The sequence below is a fragment of the Cyanistes caeruleus genome, chromosome 1, assembly GCF_971803275.1.
Source record: "Cyanistes caeruleus chromosome 1, bCyaCae1.hap1.1, whole genome shotgun sequence".
Taxonomy (NCBI): Eukaryota; Metazoa; Chordata; class Aves; order Passeriformes; family Paridae; genus Cyanistes; species Cyanistes caeruleus.
The window spans coordinates 117,333,679-117,352,927 of record NC_141701.1 but is presented as its reverse complement, the minus strand read 5'-3'; the positions used below and the strand labels follow the sequence as shown (position 1 = coordinate 117,352,927).

The 19,249-nt window shown below is 42.3% G+C and overlaps 1 protein-coding gene across 12 annotated transcripts in view; it reads right to left on the bottom strand.

Moving 5' to 3' along the window:
* RFTN1 (raftlin, lipid raft linker 1) overlaps window positions 1–17,920 on the bottom strand; it is a 112,023-nt gene extending 94,103 nt beyond the window's left edge. The window contains exons 1-3 of one of the 12 annotated variants that reach the window (XM_086852609.1): window positions 17,744–17,920; window positions 16,898–16,991; window positions 14,558–14,731 (exon numbers count right to left, since the gene is read on the bottom strand). The gene's annotated coding sequence lies outside the window, so the exon portion shown is untranslated. The other 11 variants (XM_086852615.1, XM_086852637.1, XM_086852579.1 and 8 more) reach the window with 11 other exon arrangements.
* Between the last annotated feature and the right edge of the window lie 1,329 nt (window positions 17,921–19,249).

Genomic DNA, 19,249 nt, shown 5'->3' with positions numbered 1-19,249 from the left:
CCCTGCCACCAGCCACACTTAAACCACCTCTAGGGAAACAGCACTGGTTTGTGTGGGTGGGTGTCTGTGGGCACGTGAGCAACAGGGTGGGAGGAAGAGGAGCAAACAAGATCAGAGAGAACTGGTGGAGAATTGAGGAAGAATTGCGCTAGTGGTAGGGAGTGATGTGAGGAACAGTAGGTTGGTGGGAGACCCTTACTTCCCACATCCCCCCTGTAACACTCATCCAAAATATTTAATACTCGGTAATACCATGATGATGTCTTTCAGTAAAGCAAAAACTTCAGATCATACCACATCTTTCTACATAATACTTTTAGGCAGTGTATTTTTTGGTCAAGATAACAAAGTGTTAATGTCACTGAACAATGCACAGGCAAAATTTTGCCAAAATACCATGTGCAAATGTGAATGCTAAAAAAGACTTGGAGAATTACTATCAAGAACATAAGAAATCACAGCAGCTTAGAAAATAAAGAAAATGAAGACTGAATTAACCTGACAAAAGCATGCACAAGAATGTTAGATATGAACCCAACTTTCTTTTAAAGTTAACCCCACACCACTCTAAACCCACAGAAAACAGGCATGAGAAACAGATGCATATTGCAATGTATGCACAGCTGTTTAATGACAGTGAGTAAAACCACAGTAAAACACAAAATTACACACTTGATAGTCCTATGTTTACTGCCTTTTGCTAGTTTGCCTTAGAGTAGAACCCCAGCCACCTGATGAAGGCAAAAAGTAAAGTAGATCTCTAGTGCCAGGTCTGAAGCTGTGGGATCTCACATGAAGCTAGGTATAGAACAATAGTTATGTGAATATTTTTTACTTACTTCAAAGAGAGACTTGATCAACTTTGATTTTTATTCTTCACAAGTCTGTGACCCCAGCTTCTCTACCACAGAGTCTAAGGCAAATTCATTATACCCAATATGGTATTTGTGTTTCCTAGTACCACAGCGCAGAACTCCCTTAGGTATTTAATCACAGCTGTATATACTCATTTCATGCTTCCTTCTCAGACTGGGGAATGCCAACATTCAAGAGGTGGAAAGCCCCTTGTCTAATGTAACTTGCTTGAGGTTAAACTAGATTCCTACAATAACCATTCTGAGACTTTTCTTTTTCCCTAGAAAAAAAACAGAAATTAAATACATGTATGTGACCACTAGTATTGCATTAAAGAAGGTTATTGCCACTAACTTGCTGTTCAATATCAGGACCTGAAATGGATTGGATTCATTAAAAAAAAGCAAACATAAAAGCAGATGAATATAAAGATCTCCCCTTGTAAGCTAGAGGTCAGCCACATCTTGATAAGGTTATTCTCCTACAACATAAATAAATAAATAAATATTTTTAAAGGTAATGAAAATTGAAGCAGTATACAATCAGATCACAGCTTCCAAACTTAGGCTGAAAACATTAAAAAACATTAAGTCAGGTATAGTTATATTTTTATTATTTTAAATGCAGCAGTATCTTTATCACACCCTTACCAAGACTCCAGCACCACTCCCTGTCCTGCCACACAGCAGCCTCTCATTCAGCTCGGTCTCTGGTCCGAGCCGAGAGCGCTCTGGAGGGAAGCACGCTCAGGCGTAATGGAGAACAAATGTCTCCCATTAATTATTACACTAAGCCGAAAGTACCAAAGAAGAACAGTAAAGTCCATCCAACTAAAACAACAAAATTCCCCTTTTCCAGAAATACACGGGCTGTAAGAAGAGGCTGTTGTGATAAGAATTCAGATAAACCTGAGAGAAGAGAGACGTACTTCACACCCAGACGTACAAATGCTGAACCACTGTCACCCTGCCTCTTTATCTTGAAAGCAAACCGTGCTGAAACAATATCAAGAACTTGAAAAAGCAGTAGAATTAGAAAACAGCGACTGTAAAATCCCAGACCCCAGCCAGCCACACGATGGCACGGCACCGCCGCCTCCAGGTGCCCGGCATGTGAGGAGCGGCGCCGGGCTGGGCGGGCAGGCGGGCGCCCGCCCGGCTCCCCTCAGAGCTCCCTCCTCTCCCGGCTCTGCCTCACCGCGGCGGGGGCTGGACGCGGACAACCATCCCAATGGCTGGAAGCGACTGCCGGCGATGCCGCCTCCGGTCCGCCCCGGCCGCGAGCAGCCCGGCGGAGCCCGGCAGTCTCCGCACCCATGGGCTGACAGGACGGCACCGCCCGCCAGCTCCAGCGCCCTCCCGGGCGGGCTCCGCTCCGGCCCCTCGGCAGGACCGCAGCGAGCAGACCCCTCCGGAGCGCTGCACAGCTCGGAACCCGCCCGGGGAGCGGGCGGAAGGCAGTGTCCCCCCGCCCCGGGCTCCAGCAGCCCCTCCGAACCCGGGTACGCCGAACAGCCCGCGCCCCGCTCCGAACTTCGGGAGCCGGAGGTCCAGGACGAGTCGGAGCCCAGGAGTGGCTTTCCCCGTTCAGGCGCGCCGACCCTGCCCAGGAGCAACCCCCTCCCGCCCCCTCACCAAGTTTGCCCGCCGAGCCGGTGGGGTGCGCGGCAGTACCTGGGGCAGGCAGCGGGCGAAGCGCAGCCCGGTGGTGCTGAAGGATGCCCGGCGGGCGGAGACGGCCGGCCCCGCTGACAGCGTTTCCTCCTCCTACTCCGGCTGTCGCCCGTGCCCGCCCGCCGCGCTCCGGGGCCGCTCCCCCCTCGGCTCCGCGACAGGGAGGTGCCGGGGCAGCGCCGCGCCGCCACACGGCTCCGCCGCCCGGCACAAAGTTTGTGCGACGCAGCCCGGGGCAGCGGCTCCGCTCTCGCTCGGCCCGGCCGGGGGCCGCGGCCACTTCCTCTTCCTCCGAGCGGCGGCGAGAGCCCCGCGCCCAGCCCCAGCCGCGCAGCGATGGGGCAGCCGCGCTTCCCGCCCGCTCCAGCGGCACAGCCCAAAGGCGGATTGCTCCGCCCGCCGGCCAGGGCGGAAAGTCCCCCACGCACTGCCCGCCTCAGCCCCTACCCCGGCCCCGCTCCCCTGTACTCCCCCCATCATCGATGATGGTACAAACTGGGAGGAGTGGCCGATACCTCGGAGACGTGTGCGGCCTTTCAGAGGAACCTCATGGGTTGGGGAGTTGGGCAAAGAAGAGCCATCTCAAATTCAACAGTGGCAAATGCAGGGTCCTGCACCTGGGGAGAAATAACCCCATGCACCAATACAGGCTGGGAGCCAATCTACTGAAAAGCAGCTCTGCAGAGAAGAACCTGGGGGTCCTGGAGGACAAGTTGTCCATGAGCCAGCAAAGAAGCCAATGGAATCCTGGGATGCATCAGGAAGAGCATTGCCAGAATGTCAAGGGAGGTGATCCTGCCCCTCTGCTCAGCCCTCTTGAGGCTACATTTAGAGTGCTCTGTTCAGTTCTGGGCTCCTTTATACAAGACGCACAAGCAGCTTCTGGAACAGGTCCAGCAGACAGCTACAAAATTGGTCAAGGGTCTGAGGAATCTTTCTTACAACAAAAGCCTGAGGGAGCTGGGCCTGTTCAGCCTCAAGAAGAGGCAACCAAGAGTACAGCTCATTCATCTGTATAAAATATCTAAGGGGTCACTGTGAAGAGCATGGAACCAGGCTCTTCTTTGTGGTGCCAACCACTAGGACAAGAGGGAAGGGGCAGAAGCTGATGTACAAGAAGTTCCACCTGAATATGAGGAACAACTTACTGCACGAGTGACTGCACACTGGAACAGATTGCTCAGAGAGGTTGTCTCTCCCTCACTGCAGATACTCAAAAACCATCGAGACACAATCCTGTGCCCTAGGATGACCCTGTCTGAGCAGGGAGGTTGGACCAGACAACCTGTTGTCCCTTCGAACCTGCTCCAGCTCAAGTGAGTTCAGGCTCTCTCAGCCTCTCCTTGTAGGATATATACTCTATCCCTGGCCTTGTTGGCCCTCCACTAAGCTTGTCCCAGCTTCTTGTCAACAACTTTCTTGGCACTGGATTCTGAGAGGGGAATGACATACCTGGACACAGTATGTGTTCTACAAGAGCCCTAGTGAGTGCCAAATAGCTGTGGATAGTCACTTTTTCCAAGCTATGGCATGCTATTGTTATCTTTGTTGGCTGTGGTCATGCTGTCTACTAGCATGCCCACAGCCTTTGCAACAGAGCTGCTACCCAGACAGGCAATCCCAAATCTAAATCTCTGCAAGGTGCCCTCCCTTCCCAGAGGCTGAATGTTGACCCTTGTTAAATTTCAAAAAGTTTATGCTGGCTTGTTCTTGAGCCTGCCCAGTTCCTTTCTGGATAGCAGCCCGGCCCTGAAGCTGCTTGATGGCACGTCAGTATGCAGCCATGTGCAAATATGGCAACAGTGGATCCTGTCATCTCCTCCACATCCTTGAAAAACATGTTAAAATACAAGAGGATCCCACTTGCTTCTGTCCTCCAGGCAAAGTGCAACTCACTAAACTGCAACTGTCTGACTCCAAGTACGCAATGAGCTTTTTACCCACCTAGCTGTCTACCAACCTAGACTAGAGAGTCCTAAACACATAAAAAAGTAGCACAAGAACCAGTGCCTAACACCTTACTAAAGTTGCCGTAGCATCAACTACCATCCCTATGCCTGCAAATGCCTACATTTTATCAAAGTTGGCAAACATTTGGTAAGGCTTGATGGCAAAGAGAGCAGCTGCTCTCAAGGCATCAGTCAGATCTTCCCAGCACCCTCAGACAGCCCAGAACCTCATCCCAGCCAGATTTGTCCAGGTCAAGTTCTCTAAAGAATCCCTCTCTCGATCCTCATCCATTGCTGGTAGCTATTTGCTTGCTCCAATCTTGCCCCAAGTGCATGGTTCAGGCCATTGAGGCAAAGGCAGCTCTGAGTACATCAGCCTTACCTGTGCTCACATTCAACAGCTCTTCATGTTCCTTGTCCAGCCCCTTACTGTTAACAGAGCTTTTTGAGAACAACATGAGATTCCACAAGCCTTTGTGTGTCTACACCCATCCCTGCACGCTTTGATATTTCTGTATCTCCTTCACTATAACCTGTTCATGCTTCCACCATGATATTCTTGCCATGAAGTTCAGCCAGATGTTCCCCACTTAGTGTAGCTCGTATCCCAATGCATTAACATGGTTTCCTACTTAGATGTCATTCTTGTATTGGGAAAAGGCTCCATTAAAAATCTGCCTGGTTTCCTAGGCTCCCTTCACTTTTCAAAGCTGCCTCGCATTTACCAGTTCCTCAAATAAGCCAAAATTTTCTCTCTTAAATCCAGAGTCTCAATATCCTCACTCCCTTCAGGATCTTGTACTCCATTCTGTGATCATGACTATAGCCAGAGTTGCCATTCTCACGTTCCTAGACAATTTTTCATTTTTAGTGGACATCCATTAGTGCAACACCTCTGGTTCAGGATATCTACAAAAAGAGCTTCTTGAAATTTGCAGGATCACTTGCATCCTACCATGTTACTCATCCAACTGGTAAGAAGCTTCACTCCTCTCCGAGAATCAGGATCTGTGACCCATAGATGTCACAGAGTTGCTTTTTAATCAACTCTCATCAAGAGTTGCTGGTCTGTAATCCACCACAGTCACCCTCTGTAGTCACTCTTTCGATCCTTAGTGTTCTCAGCCAGTCTGATTGTCAGTCCAAGAGCTCCATACACTCCAGCTGCTCTTCTTACAGAGGGGGCAACCCTCCACCCTCATCTTCCCTGTCTCTCCAGAAAAACATGTATCCATCCCAAATGTAATGCTTATGAACCAAATCTGGGACTTTGTGCACCACTTTCATTGTACTTCCCCTTGTTAGGCCAGAAACCTGTTCAGCATCTCCTAAAACACCCTTGACTAGCACATAAACTGCTTGAAGTCCTTGTGCCCAGCAGGCATAAATACATTTGCTACACCTGGCCCACTTAAGAATCTCTCCCTACTGTGTAGGTGCATAAACGAAAATTAAATTATGTAAAAATATATAAAGCAAGCTGTACATTGGCACATTAATTCCTTCCTGAGTGCAGAATATTTTTCTATTAAATGCTGGTACAGTGATGGATGACATCTATTTGAAAGTACTCCCCCCACTTTTCCCTCAAGTGCCATCAGGGAACAAAAAAATTTCTTCAGTGGCTTCAAGTCCTCTTAACATGCAACTATCACCATTAGAATGTAGTCAGTAGCCAAAATTGTAGCATCAACACATTGGAAATGAAGAAATCAAGTTACTTTACTGGCACTAAACTATGAAACAAACCCGAGCAGTGCATTTTGTCTGGGAACTTTATTCATCTCCTTTTTATATTTCCTTCTGTATTTTGGTTTTATCCTCTTCATTTCTTTTAATTATACACACAGGTTTTCCTCTTTCCTTGTCCTCCATCATTTTTCCTCTACTCATTAGTTTCTCTGGCTTTCCAACCATGTGAGAAATCAGCATGCAGTCACATCAGGGTGCCATGTAATTGAGCTGTTTTTCTAATACTACTGTTAAAGCATATGGGGAAGGATTGCTAAGTGTGTAAGGAGAAGTGATAGTGCAGCTTTCCCTGTATTGTAAACACATCGGGTCAGAGATGGCTCCAGAAGGAACATCCAAAGCGCCAGACCTTGCCAACACCATAGAAATTGCAGATCTACACCTTAGGGATCAAACTGAAAGAATGTCTGACAACATTAAAGACCTTTGCTGGTGCAGACTCTTGTTGGATATATAAAGGAAAGCAGAAAAACAACATTCCTCAATGTCTGTGGATTGTTATGAAGTCCTGTACAGATGAAAAGTGTTTCAAATTAGTGTTTACAACAGGTCACAAAGCACAAACCTAGGCACTACCAACCATTTTTCCACTGCCCACTTCATGGTCATGTATCAGACGTGACTGCAAACTTACAGCCATCTCATATGAGATGATTTGATGGAACCTGGAATTCCTCTACTCAAGCATTACATACATGACCCATTAGGACAGTCCTGCACTTTTCAGTAGAGAAAAATTGGAATTGAAAGCTGTTCCATAAGAGTTTTGGTGCTAACATGTTTTCCTGTGGCTACAAAAGTATACTGGAGAAGCAGCAGATTGAGTACCTGAATAGGATACCTCTATTATCACCTATTTAGGTGTCCCAATATTGAAATTATGTAATTCATGCAAGATGAAACATAGCATAAAATCTAAAATGGTGATGTCCATCTAAACTATTCTTTTTAGATTACCATTGTGAGAATTTCAAAATTCAGTTCTGGCTTGCTATTGTTCATATATTTTTTTAAAGTATGTACTTTAGACATATTTTGGTGGCATTTGCCTCTTTAAGAGCTATTTTGTAAAGACTTGTTAAGATACAATCTAGAACTCAATCTGTAATAGACATTTCATCTGCATTCCAAAAACAAACAACATTCTTTCCGTGAGAAATCTGATCAACTTGAAAAAAATCCTACACAAGTGCCCTAGACATTTCAGAGTTGTGGTGAAAATTATATATAAACACACACACATCTCCCTGAAGAACAATAAACTACAGCAAAACAGTAGAGACTTGGTAATTAAGTATAAAATACTACTCTAACAACCACTTAACAATAAACAACTGAAAGACCTTACTCCTTTAATCAACAGTAAGATGCTGCCCCTAGACACTCCATTAGGGAATATTAGTTTGCCCTGGAGTCAAAAAGAGCTTTAAAATGTTTTATTTCTGTGTCTAGTCAGTGTAATCTCTGGTAAATCCACACATTTATAGCAGTGCAGAGCTCTACAAGCTCCTGTACCACAAGCAGAAGTGATCACATTTTCTATTTGCACTTTGTAGTCCTGGGTGCAGCTGAGTAAGGCAAGTTCAGCATAGGTGTAAATTGCTACTGGTGGGGTATTGAAGAATTCTGCTTGGTCAAGTATCTGTGTTTATTTTGGCCTAGGCAGAGATTACATATCTTTAAAAGCTGCATGAAATCACATGCACAGCATTTCTGTCTTGTGCAAGGTGTTTCTAGTTATGCCACTAGGAAACCACTTACTTCACTATTCCAAGCACTAGTTGATCAACTAATTGGGAAAGATCCACACTGGTGTAAGTCAGTTGTTTGTTTGTTTGTTCTTTGCATGTCAGTGCAATGCCACTTGGTGTTATTTTTACTACAAACTTAGACTTCAGTATTCAAGGTAACCACATCCCATTTTTGTAGTTTTCACACTTGTGTGAAAAAGACTTAAAGCTCATTTAGAATAAAAATTGTCTCCTCTGCCAAAAAGCAACAGACACCTGCTACATCACATTGAACAGGATTTGGTAAAACTTAAGTTACTTCTGACTGACTTCTGTTAATGAGAAGGAGATACCAAAATATCAGTAAAGAAAATTTGTTTTATTTGTCTTATACTATGTTAAAGCATGGTTAAGATCTATTGATTTTTTTTTATTAACAAGACAAAATATGAGAGAAAATGCAAAATCAGAAAACCTAGGCTCCATTTGAGGTAGACAAGTCATTTAGCTTATTTTCCTCATTTATTGTTACTGTTTGTTTCAGATTACCACTGCAAACTGCTATGAAACATCTTAATTACTCAATGATCAGACTTTTTTTCTTATTTGCTGATAAACCACATTTTTGAGTTCTAGTTTGTATTTGGGTCCTGTAGTAGAAAGTACCTCTGTCTTACCAATGCTAAATATATCATCCCCTTGTCCTCATTTCCATTTCCTCCTCAGTTGGTACAAATTGGCATGATTGGTAGGGAAAACCATTCTTTTAGTGTTGCACAATTCCACAGTGCCAAGGCAAGATGCCACCTGGTAGCTCCAGGAAAGGATCTGTAACTGTCTGGCCCATGTCTGGTTCCAATTGTTTTTTTCCAGGACTCTTGCACTTGCAAGATCTTGAATGTCTTGTAGCTTTCAACATTTGAGTCTTCAACAGATTGAAGCACTCCAGACATGGAAGTGATGATAGGCTTGAGTGGAAATTTAAAATTTCAGTTTTTGATGAACTCTTTTCTTACAGCAAAGAAGTAATATCATCGGGTGTTATTCAGAACTGAGCCATAGTTTCTCAGAAATACCAGGAAAACTGCTTCCCAATCTGGAGAAGTCAGACAGACTAGAAGGCTCTGGAGAAGTCAGAACTACACTTCTGCTGAAGAATAAGACCAGTCCCCAGCTGCTAGTGGTGATGGTGGTATAATAACCCTTTCTGTCCCAGCAGCAGTACACAATCTGACCCTTGCTCAGAAGCAGCAGGTACTTTTGCCTTTCTAGGGTTCCAGAGCAGGAAGGCAGCCTACAACTCAGACTGGCTCACAATTTTACCCAATTAATTATTGAAAATAGCTCACATTTTATTTTCCAAGGTAACTAACTTGAGCATGAGTCCTATCACTATAGCATTTTAATGGCACAAGGCACTTTTTTATTTTTTTTTGTTTTAATTATTATTAAAGTGCTTCTATTGTTTATTTGAAAGCAACTACTAGGGAGCTGCAGAGGCTAGATTTAATCAATAATCAGTCTTTTGCTTGGAAGCTCTGTGTTCTATAGTCTTGAAACATAAAATGCATTTATGAACATAAATTTCTGAAGACTATACATAGTTATATAACATTGTGTGGATGCAATTTTTCATATGATCATTACTGACAAGATACGCCTCTGTATGAGCAAGAGGAAAATTGTGGCTACATTTAAGAATTTCTGACAATTTAATTCATCCCTATTTATTTTGCCTTTCTTGAATGTTTTAGTACACATCTGACAGATCTAACACAGATTTTACATTCTCATCTCATTAATAATTTTGGTTAAATCCAAACTGTAGAAGAACCTTCAGAAACAGTAAAGATATGCCCTCAAAGAGCTGCATATAGAAGACCATTGTCCAGAGTGAGAGAGAGATTTATTGTTCTATCAAGTTGGCACTAAAGCCACTCCTGCTCAATGCGATGAGAACAGTGGCCAAATTTTCCTTGTCAGAAGGGCCACTCTAACGAGCATGAGAAGCTATGACCTGTTCAGATTACAGAACACAAGCTGTTTCTCTTGCATACAAAAAACCTGCACATGAAAGCCCTCTATAAAACGTCAGTTAGTTATAAGCCAGAGCAGAAGGCTAAGACTTATGCTAACAAGAAACACTGAACTACTGAAGGAGCTGGAGTATGTGCCTTCTCCTTTCTCTGGATATCCAGATTAAGCCCTACTTAGTACCATCAATAAGGAATTAGATACATACTCATACATATTTCCATTACTAAACATTCCAGCAGTTCAACAGAGCACTATGAACAAATCACTGCATTTTTCCCTTCCTCCATTGCATTAAGCTAAATCACTTATAAAGGAAAGTAATTTTTAGACTTTCCCAAGTTGTAAATTTCCACCTACCAGATACCTGGTGCCCAACTGTACTAATGAGGTCAGCTGAGATTCTCATTTGAGAGATTTCATTAATATGAAAAAGGCCTAGACAACCAAGCTCTTTAAATAATGCAAAAATTCATGCCATTTCTACTAAGTGTTAAATAGTCTGTTACCTTCCTATAAGATGGATAGGTAAGCTACACCCCAGAAAAGTAGTATTCTAGTAATTTCATAGAATCATAGAATTTCCTGACTTGGAAGGAACCCACTAGGGTCATCAAAGTCCAACTCCTTGCCCTGCACAGGACAGGCCCAAGAATCACACCACGTGCCCGACAGTAAACTTCTTGTCCAAACTTCTTCAACTCAGACAAAGCTTTGTGCTGTGACCACTTCTCTGGAGAGTGTTTCAGTGCCAAATCACCCTCTGAGTGAAGAACCTTTTCCAACCTAAACTTCCCCAGAGTCAGCCTCACTCAGGTCCTGTCACTGTCATCAGAGAGAAGAGATCAGTGCCTGTATTTCTACTTCCCTGTCTGAAGAAGTTGTAGATGCATATATGCAGCAGCCCAGCTGTTCCAGAGGCACAAACAGTGACTAGACAAGGCAAAAGACAAGAATGGTTCACTATCTTACAGTTCTGAACACTTGATTCTAGCCTGATTGGTAACAACTCATGGGAAGAATTTGCTGCATTACCATCTGAATAAACTACACAGACATAGTCGTAGGAAATTCAATACTTAATGAAACAATCTGAAAAATGAAAAGTGGTTTATAATTAATTAATCCCTTCTGCAAACTTAGGATCTCACAGAAGCTGCACATGAACTGCATATTCTGAGTGCATTGTTTTATACACCAGAAGTATCACTGGCCTCAACTACCCTAAGTTTTCTTTAAACGTCTCAGACCAAAATTTATTTAAACAATCCACCCTCCAAAGTAAAATCTTTCCAGATCTCTCTCTGTGTAACAGGTATCAGGTATAACTCTTTGTATCAGATATAGCTAATAAGATAAAGTTTGACAAGACAGAATATGAACAAGGACCATGATCTAACCTAGACTCCTAAGATGCAGTATAAGTAATAGGTACCAAACAGCACTTTCTATTCTAGATGCAACTAGAAGTAACAGTGCAGGACAGAAAAGCCTGCTCCAAAGAGACTCAATTATCAAGAGAAAAGCATAAGCAGAGTATCTATGGATTACTTTCAGATTTTGAAGACTGGAAAATCATACCGATCTAGGTAGTGCCATTGGGAAAGTGATTTCAGCCTGCAGAACTTTATGACATCAAAGACAAAAAGCCAGTAGTGATGAGAACCTGCTTGAGCACATGATGAATTAACAAAGTGAGTAGCATTCAAACAAGACAAATGTGGACTCTATACATGAGCATTTACATACAGACACAAAACAAACCTGTGCACTTGTACTAATATATTTTCTGCACTGTTTTCTGGTTTTTGTTTTCTGGAATGGTAAGGTGAAAAACTGTGTTGCAAGTCTTTAGATACCTTACTTTGCCGTGCAATGCACTTGGGAACAGTGAAAAACAAAACTATTAAGTTCCATCCTTGACCTTACAGTTATAAGTGTATGTGCATATCTATATATATATATACATATATCTCTAAAGTATACCCGAAACACTTCGTAGCATTTGTCACTAGTCACAGCAATGCATTTTCCCCACCAGCTCCACCTTCTCTTTGTTGCTAGGTATGTATTGCAGCACAAAGGTTGAAAAAGCAGTTAATAAGGTTTCTAAAATGTAATATCAAAAAATCAAATTAGCAAATTTCAGTTTCCTAACACATAAAAGAAATGAAAGTTTTACACTCCATGTTACTTAATTCAGACAAAAGTAAAATAAATTTTGCTTTTGTATGAGGAGAGATTCTGTCTCTTTCCCACACAGCCTTGCCAGTGGCACTTGGCCATGGCATGTAGGCCATTCCCCTACCTGTCTCAGTCTTATCCCAAGATAGAATTCCCTTTCCAATTAAGTTTGAGATATCTGCTTTCCAATTGAAAAGCATTCTTTCCAAAGTAACTAACAGTACAATAATATAATTCTGTTTCATCCTAAGCTTGTACATATGTGGGGGAACAGACACAGAAACATGAATTTCATGGTTCTGAAGCTGCATGTTACAAACCAAGCAGGCTGGTCTGAGGTAATACATCACCTCCTACCAAAACACACTCTTGCCACTTAGCATGAGACCACTCTAGTAGTTTGTAACAAGATCTGTCACCAAAACTCAAAGCTTCAGGACACAATTGGAGTCAACATTAGCACAAATGTCCTTTACATTTGGTACAAAAATCTAATTCAGGTAATACTTCATCAGATACACTAGAGCCTTCCTGACTGAACTTCTCCTGTAGCCTAAGGAGCTGCTTCTAATTCTGCAGAGAGGATATTTCTGGGTGCTTAGGCAGCATGTACACAGAACTTGAAACTATCATATTTACAACAAAGTGTAGTTCTGGAGACCTGCAGGTATAAATACATAATATTACTAACTACTGCCTTCTATTATAGGCAGTTCCACCACAGGATTGGGGGTTTCTATGTAGAATTTAAGCTCTTTTCAGAACACTGAGAATGGAAAAAAAAATCTGTTAAAAAATCCTAATGCTCTATGAAAGAAGTTAGCTTCACCTTTTGTTTTGTTGGTTTTTTTTTTAAGTAATAGGCTTGGTTACAATTTAATGGATTGTCATTTAGGTTAAAACATTACTAAGCCTTAAAGGCAAAGATGAAAACATATTGGACTCATGCAGCAAATATAATTATTTTTGTTTATAACTGCATTTTATTACATTGTGGCTAAACACTCTAGCACAGCCTACCTTGCTACTCTCTTCAATATATACCAAAAGGAAGAATAAAAGATGAAAACCTCACACACAAGAAGCTGAGCAATTTTCTCAATTTTTCAGTTCTCTCATTTTCTCAATATCCTTTTCTTTTTTGCTTTTTTACTCTTCCATTTTCAGACAGGTTTCCAATAATGACATACAATACTGAACTAGACAAACCTTGATCTGGACACATACAGTAGTTCTTAACTAAGACTACTTAAGAGTCTCTATCAAATGTAAGAAGTCAGCAAAATAATATTTTATTATTTTTTCACTTCTTTAGCATTATTTCTGTAATAACATAAGTAAATATGTAATTGAAACCTAAATCTTTATTTCTTATTCTGTTCACTGTTGGCTTCATAATACTCTATCATAGAGTGAAAATTTATATTTTATATTGGAAAATGTCATCCAAGAAAGTAAACATTTCACAGATCTCACAGTTCCCATGGGGAAGCAGACATAGCAACTGAAAATTAAGTTATCCACAATTTCTGCTGGATAACCACTTCCCCTCCTCCAACCAACTTAGAGGGATCTGGTCCTAGGCAACACTGAAAACAGCAGGTAACACCAAGCACCAGTAGTAAGGGTAAAACACATATCTGAGTCCTCACCCACTGGCAATTACTGTGTTCCATTTACAAGAACAGAGAGATTAAGAATTAGTATCCAGTTTAAAGAAGTTCTCCATGTTCTTACTCATTTCAACACCACCTCTGTAAAAAAGGTAACAAAGAAGGTAGATAAATAAGCAGATTCAAAATATACTGAGTTTAGGTATCTCTACAGGATTTTCTTTTTGTTGTTTTGTATTTATCAAATTCTTGGGATTATAGAATAAACTAGACTTACCTGAAAGCAGAAAGAAAAATCAAAACCTATTCTGACTTATAATCATTTAAAATACTGTTGAGTTCATTTAAGGATTTGATTTATAAGCACCGTACAATAAAGAGAGGAAGTGAAAAGAGTTATGAATAAACTGATGGATTTTTTCAGCTAAGGAATACATCAATGTTTCAAATTTCCCTGACCTGCTTCCCTACAGAATGCCCAGCTCTATCCTGATGATATACTTGGATCCAGTGTCAAACCTGTTCACAAACCCTCCCTTTCTTACAAATGCACTACTCAAGATAGTTTTTAGCAATCTACAAAACCTTCTCATTGCATTTCTTACGGGTAAATTTTTTAACAAAAAAATAATTAGCTCACAATAAGAATCTCTACATTCTGCAATGGACAGCTTTTATTGTATAAAAGGACAAACCTTAGTGCTCCCCAAGAGAAAGGTTTTATAAATTACAGTATTTGGCAGGTTTCTGTTAGCTTAATACCCCACCTGCTGGCTGAAGACTAAATGACATGGTGACACTTCTCAGAGAAGTCACAAGCCTATTATTCTGCCACCAGTAGGTAGCTGTATGCTGTCATGGCAACTGGTTCCATTCTGCGTACAAGATGGACTGCACAGCTGGGTCCACCACAGTGTGAAGATTAACAGGTAGAAATAGAACTGCAATGGTTATAAACCAGACATGAGCCAGACTGATCACACGGAAGTATTACAATGCACAATGTGAATAAGAACACAAAAACAGTGAACTCCTCACGTTATCTTTAGCCTGTAAGAACTCCTGCACCTTTATCTGCACCCAGCTCAGTCACCATATTGATCTATGTCATTTTCAGGCATAGTTTCTCAAAAAATGGATCAAATAGTCTAGGACCAAAGACCAAAGTCAAGGCTTGAAATGTAAAAATATTTCAGTCTCGTTTGAGAATGCTCTTTGAAAGAGCAGTTTAAAAGCTTATTTCAAATAATAAGTACAGTCTACTGCTCAGTTTTTTAACCAAACCTCACTTGTCTGGAGGAGCCCTTGGTTGCAGCTAGTGCTGGCCTTACTTCAAGGCCTGCCTATGCATTTGAGAAAGAATGAGTAAGAGCCCTTTAAAAACTGGATGTGCTTCAATTCCCCACCAACCTTAAGGAAATGGAGTCAGTAGATACTTGCTCAGCTATGCTGAGACATGAAATGTTTCTTGCAGTGGCCCTGAATTTACACAGGAACACAGATGATGTTCTTTCCCTGGACACAGGAGGATTTGCTAAAGTGTCAGTTCCACGATTATTTTTTCTTTCAATCTACTGACTCACCAGCTCAAGGCTCCTGAACTTCTTATAGGTATTTCTTCATGGAATCAACTGCCTAAAAGGCTGTTTTTAAAAGCTGAAGAGATACCATCAAGTAACATAAAGCATGGGAAGTAAAAAAATCCATTTCCAGGCTTCCTTCAACCCAGCAGTCACATTTGGTACTGTCTCAGTGTAAAAAGCAGGCTTTGGTGTGAGCTGTCACACAGCACAGCAGCTGCCCATTTTCTAGAGCCTGGCATTCTGAGGCGCTGTGCCCCCTTCTGAGTTCAGGGAACCACAGCAGAACAAAGCTCATCAGCCCAGACTTCACAATCTACTAATGGGCAACACAGTACTAAAATAACATTTTGGAAACTTCACCACTACTCATCATTTTTATCTTACTTTGAAAAAAAACTACATTTAAAACCTGTTAACACAATCACACTTTTAAGTAATGAAACTACCACAGACCCCATAAAAAACGGGCTAATTTCAGAGTCTTTCTCCTAAGTCAGGGAATAACCAATACAACAGTGAGATAAGCACAACTGTCAATTAAGATTTTATGAATACTGTAACAACCAGACCACACACTTACTTCACTGTCAAAAACACACGGAATGCAGCATTTACAGGAAGCATCTTACTGACAAAGATCTGTGTGTAGTTAGTCTTTCTTCTCAATGGCTAGCATGAGGATGTTTTGGTTTTGTGCCGAACAGTGTGCTGGTAATACAGAGATGTTATTGCTGAGCAGTGCTTACACTGAGCCAAGGCCTTTTCTGCTTCTTGTGCTGCCATGCTAGCCATGAGACTGAGCATGCATGGGGAACTAGGAGACACAGCAGGGACATGTGATCCCAGCTCACCAAAGGGATGTTCCAGACCACAGGACATCATGCTGAATCTATAAATTAAGGGGAAGGAGAAGCAGGGAACATTTGGAATGATGGCATTTGTCTTCCCCAGTCACTGTTACAAGTGATGGGCCCCTGTTGGCCTGGAAAAAGCTGAACACCTGCCTGCTCATGAGAAGTGAATTAACTCCTTGTTCTGCTTTGCCTCTGTATGAGGCTTTTGCTTTTTCTATTATAAAGGCCTTTATCTCAACCCACAAGTTTTCTAGCTACCATTCTAATAATTATCTCCCTGATCCCACTGGAGAGCAAGCAGCTGTGTGGTACTTGGTTGCTAGCTGGGGTTAAACCACAATTCATTGTTGCAACACTTTTCCCTAGGAGAGATTCAGTAAATAGATTGCTTAATCATGTATAAAGATTTCCATTCTAGTGAAAACCAGGAGTACCAAGCAAGCAACTTCAGCTAATGATCCTAACATTTAGTGCTGCATTGGTAATTTTCATCTGCACAAGTAAAACATCTAATAGAAAGGAAAATATCTACTTTGGGGGAGGTCCTGTGTCCCCCAATATTCTAGGCAAATCAAACCTGCACAATTGCTCAAAATAAATGTAATAAACAGTGTTAAGGGAAATCTTATTCACACTATAAGCTTTTTGTCTATATGCTGCAAGCACATACCTTGATCAGTGTTTTCCGTGCAATTGCTCTTTGACATCTCATAGCTACAGCCAAAGTCTGTTATGTAGACCTGGATGTGAGAGCCCTCTGATGGCTGTAATGAAAACATCACCTGCAGCAGACTTGAAACCTACCTGAAGATCACTTGTGAGCTGCTCAGTTCCATGAGGCACAGCAAGCTGGTTCCCCCCCCCCACCCCAATTAGTAAGAGGCTACCTTCAGATTTCCATCAGTTGTTCTTGGGGTACCCAGCCCCCTGACTTTAGTAAACTTCAGTACAGCTTTTGAGAGCTCTCCCCTGCATTCTCCTGGCCAAACCAGCTTCTCATGGCTTGCTCATTTGCTAGGTAAAAATCTTCAAGGCCATGGCCAGAGAGTACTGGCAAATGGAGTTTCATCCAGATTGTTACTAATGGGGCTCTAATGACCAGTCCTGTTTAGTGTCTTTATCAATGATTTGGACAAGAACAAGTGTACACTTCCTGGGTTGTGGAACACACAAATTTGGGCAGGAGTGTTGATCTGCAGGTCGGCAGAAAGGAGGGTCTGTAGAGAGATCTGGACAGGCTGGATTGAAGAGCCAATTTTATGAAACTCATATAAGGCCAAGTGCTAGGTCCTGCACTTGTGTCACAACAACTGCATGAAACACCACAGGCTTGGTGAAGAGTGTCTGGAAAACTGCAGTGGCAGAAAAGGAGCATCTGGGCAACCCACAGTGCTGGTCACCTCTACCTCAAGCTGCCACCGGGGTTCAGAGACACAGTGCCCAGAGCTGCAGGGACATTGCACTGAGCAAGACATGCCGATGGGCAAGCTGGGTGAGAAGAGATCATCTTGGTTACCTGTAAGGACATCAGGTGGCACCACAGGGAGCTGTGATCTGTGCAGCTGAGCCCCATTAACAACCACAGTCCCTTCATAAGAGTATCCCACATCACTACCACCATCTACTGCACTTGATTGAATTTCTTCACTTTGACATTCAGGGCACTGGGCAATAATCACGTTGTATCAACACCCTGTGGGAAATAGAAAAATAGAAATGCCTGGACACTGAAGGGTTTGATTTACAGATGTGTGCATACGTGATCTATCAGTTTATTGGCTGAAACACACGCAGTACAGCAGAATTAAGCAAAGGTTATAATGATTAGGTTATGGTGATAGCTTATTAAGTAGAAACAATGTTAACTGTCATTTAACAATGTTAAATGTTCTTTCATGTTAACTGTTTATTGGACCAAAATGTATATATTGCTGTGTGAAGAAACATGTAACTAACTTGAGCTGTATCTGACCAGTTGCTTCTCTCCAAATCTCACGCCTTCACAGCTGATACCTTATCTGGCTTGAGCAATAAATCATCATAAATACCATGGTAGTCTCATCCTTTGTTTTTCACCTCAACACACTCACCACAGGCCTTCATATTGCTTTGTTCTAATTAAACAGTCAGATTCCCCTAGTCCACAGCAGTTCCAAAACAGCCGCTAGACCCCAGGCAAAACAGGGCTGCCAAAACATGAGCCTGCAGTGTCCCCAGGTGGCCAACTGCATCCTGGCTTCTATCACAAAATATGGACAGCCAGATCCAGGAAGCAACTGTCTCCTTGTACTGCACTGTATGACCACATCTTGAATACTGTATTCTTTTGGACTCCTCAATGGAGGAAAAATGAAGCACCACAGCATGTCCAGAGCAGAGCAACGAAGCTGGGGAGGAGTCTGAAGCATAATTCTGATGAAAAACAGCTGAGGGATCTGGGGGTGTTCAGCCTTGCTAAAAAGAGGCTCCGAGAAGACCTTGTCACTCAATTCAGGAGGCTGGAAGTTCACCTCTCAAGAAAGAAGTTCGAGGACAAGAAGGAATGGGCCTCAGATTTTGCCAGGGGTTCTTCACAAGAAACAGCTGTCAAGTGTTGGAGCAGGCCACCAAAAAAAGTGGTAGTCACTATTCCTAGAGGTATTGAGAAAACGTGGCACTTGGGGAGACTGTTGTTGAACTCAGCAGTGTTAGTTGAACAGAATGAACTCAATCTCAAAGATTCTTTCCAACCTGGATGATTTGGATTTATTGTACGGCCTCTGATCAATTCATATCCTATTCTCTGCCTCACTGTCCTCCTAAAAGCTAGAAATTGAAATGTGTGTGCCCAGAACACATTTCTCTACGATTACTCCACCATATGTATGTATGATCCCCTTTACGTCTTACAAAAGACATCATTTATCTTTTTATGATATATAGGAGCCACTAATCCCATTTTAATAATTTAACTGCTTCCTTACACTCAGGGATAATAAAATCAGCTTATGCTAAGAACTGGATGGCTACACAACTCGGCAGT